Here is a 3131-nt window from a genome sequence, read left to right as displayed (position 1 = left end):
GAATCGCTCATGCATGCTCTCTACTTTCCTATGTTCCTTCCATCCCCAGATCTCCACACCATAACACAATACCGCCCACACCAACGCATCAAACAACCAGACTCTCACTCTCCAATCGTTCTTGAACCTTCTATTTCCTATACCCCATACTTGGCCCATTACTTTACTCGCACATTCAATTCTTTTCCTCAACTGCAGCTCGTTTCCCCCTTCTGCCTCAAACCAAAAAACTAGGTAACAGAACTTCTCCACAATTTACTCTTTTTATCCGTTCATCTTCCAAACGTAATTTATTTTGCTCTTTCTATTTCTGAAACACATGACCTTTGTCTTATCTACATTCACCGTCAGCTCTTTTGTTCCCACATACTCTTCGAAGATTCTCATCATTAGGTTCATCCCCTTCTCACCATCTGCTAATAAAACTACAACGTCCGCGTATGCTAGAGAGTATAGTTTGCTATTACCCAAAACTGTTCCTCCTTTCCCTTTCTCCTTTAGCTTCTCCTCTAAGTCTGCCAATAGAATACTAAATAGTAACGGACTCAAAGGGCACCCTTGCCTTAGACCTCGGCTTGCCCAGAAAACCTGCCCTTTTTTCTTTCCTATTTTCACCCTAATCCTGGTTTCAGTAAAAATTTTCTTTATCCTCTCCACTAACTTTACCTCTACTCCCCTCTCTTTCATTGCCTGCCATAGTACTTTTCTATTCACTGAGTCAAACGCTGCTTTGAAATCTACGAACAAAGCGACTAGTCTCCCTTTCTTTCACCTCAAATTTCTATTAACTAAATAGTTAAGTACGTAGATGTTGTCTATAGTTCCCATTCCGTTTCTAATTCCCGTCTGATTATGTGGGATACTTTCTTTTTGTTCTACCTGACTCTCCAACCTATTTCTTAAGATTTCTGCATATATTTTATGGCCGACTGACATGAGAGTGATCCCTCTGTATTCCTCTACCTTCTTTCCTTCCCCTTTCTTGACAAGCGGTACCACCAGTCCCGTCGTCCACTCTTCCGGCCAACCTTCCCCTTTCCATACCTTGTTGCAGATCTTCCACATCCCATCCCTAATCCCTTCTCCTCCAAACTTCATCGCTTCGTTCTCCATCCCATCTTCTCCCGTCGCCTTGTTTCTTTTTAACCTATTTATTGCTTCATCCACTTCTTCTCTTGTTATCTCCTTCCCTTCCTCCATTTCTTTTTGGACTATCCTACACTTTTCCCCTTTGATCTTATTTTGCTCTCCCCCTAATAGACCCTTAAAATAATCCGTCCATTCCTCCTATTCTATTTCTTCGTTAACGCCCTTTCTTTCCCTTCTATCCCTATTTATCACATCCCACACCCTACCTTCTTTGATCGCTTTTTCTACATCTGCTTTATATTCTTCCTTTCCCTCTGTCTTTTTATTTCCAACATCTTCTCATGTTCTTTTTTTCTCCTGTTATACTCCTCCTTCTCCATTTCCCCTCTTCTCCATTTGCTCACACACTCTTTTATCCTCTTTTTACTCTCCCAGCATTCCTCGTCCCACCAGCCTCTCTTTGCCCCTTCTCTTTCTTGATTAGTACCCAGCTCATCCTTTATCTTTTCAATGGACCCCTTCAACCTTTCAATTAAAGAGTCAATTCCCTCCTCTTTTTCATACCTAACCTTCTCCTTTTCCATCTTTTGTTTAAACTCTTTTAATTTTTCTACCCCCCAGATTACCATTTTCGTGTTTCGTTCGCACCCTTTATCCTTTCTCCCTCTGCCGCGCTTATTGATGCCTCTTCTTAGTGTAACTATGACCGGGAAGTGCTCGGACCCTATCTCATTCCCTACCTTCATACCCCTATCATATGCCGCATTCTTTCTTCAGCCAGGATGTAGTCTATTACTGTTGCTCCCTTTCCTATGAATGTGATCCCCCCTTCCTCATCTCCTTTCATATTGACATTGCATATAAACCATCCTGTTTCTCCTATCATGTCTAGTAACTTCCTCCCCTCCCTGTCCGTCTCTCTATGTTTGGAGTTCCTTATAAATGCCTCCTTTTCTTCATCCCATAACCCTCCCCTTTGTTCGCCAGTCCATGCATTTAAGTCCCCTTCTATTAAAACCAATTCTTCCTTCTTTTCAGCATCCACCACCTTATTACTCTCCAGCCTTCCTCTTCCCCTCTTCTTCTGTATACACACACAACTGCTCTTTCTACTTTTCCAATTATAAATTTTCTTATCATTGTTCTATCCTTTTCCTCCATATTCCCATCTTTTTTCCCTTTTACTGCTAATTCTTTTTTCACCCCTTACACCATGCCGCCCATCCCTCTCCCTTTAACGTGTACTTTTCTTGCTTCTTGCATTGCCCACACATATCCTTTCGGTAACAGCTTTTTTATTCCCTTCCAGTCCTTCTCATCTGCCCAAGTTTCACTCATCATGATCACATCCCACTTTTCTAACTCCTCCCAAAATCCTTTATTCTTGTTCTTCAAACCTGACACATTCCAGAAAGATATTTTCACGTTTCTCTCTTCCCCTCCCTCTTCTTTCCTCTTCACTTTGTTTCCACTTTGCCGTTTGGAAACCCCTCTGATTTATTTCTAGACTCTTTTTCGTCTCCCTTCCGCCTACCTTTCTCAAGAGTTTTTCCTTTTTTCCTTAATTCTTCTAATTCTTCATCCCAGCACCATTCCTCCCCATTTATCCATATCCTGTCTCTACCTATCCACACCATATGGCCCCTTTTCCTCTCTACCCAAGCCCTCTGTTCTCCTGGTTCCTTTCTACCTCATCTTCCCCAGCCACTCTTTTCCTTTTTTCCTCCCCTTCACTGCTAGTCGCGTTTGCCTTTTTTTGCCATTCGTCCAGACTTCTGTTCGAAACCGCGTTGCCTAATTTATTGAGGCGCTGTCACCCCACTTTCAATGCTTTCAGCAAAGTCAGCTGTTGCAGCCACTACGGTTTTCTGCTCTGTGCGATCGTCCAGTAACTGTTGCCCCATAGCTGCCAGATTGTGGATGAAATTTACCCCCACTACACCTACCGTTTGGGAGCCGCAAAACAGAAAGTGCATGATTACCACTGTGAGTTCGTATGCAAGCCGAAAATGCACGATTCGACCTCGGAGTTCTGCTGTACG

This window comes from Belonocnema kinseyi, chromosome 10, assembly GCF_010883055.1.
Source record: "Belonocnema kinseyi isolate 2016_QV_RU_SX_M_011 chromosome 10, B_treatae_v1, whole genome shotgun sequence".
NCBI classification, from domain to species: Eukaryota; Metazoa; Arthropoda; class Insecta; order Hymenoptera; family Cynipidae; genus Belonocnema; species Belonocnema kinseyi.
Note: the sequence above shows the minus strand (reverse complement) of the source record.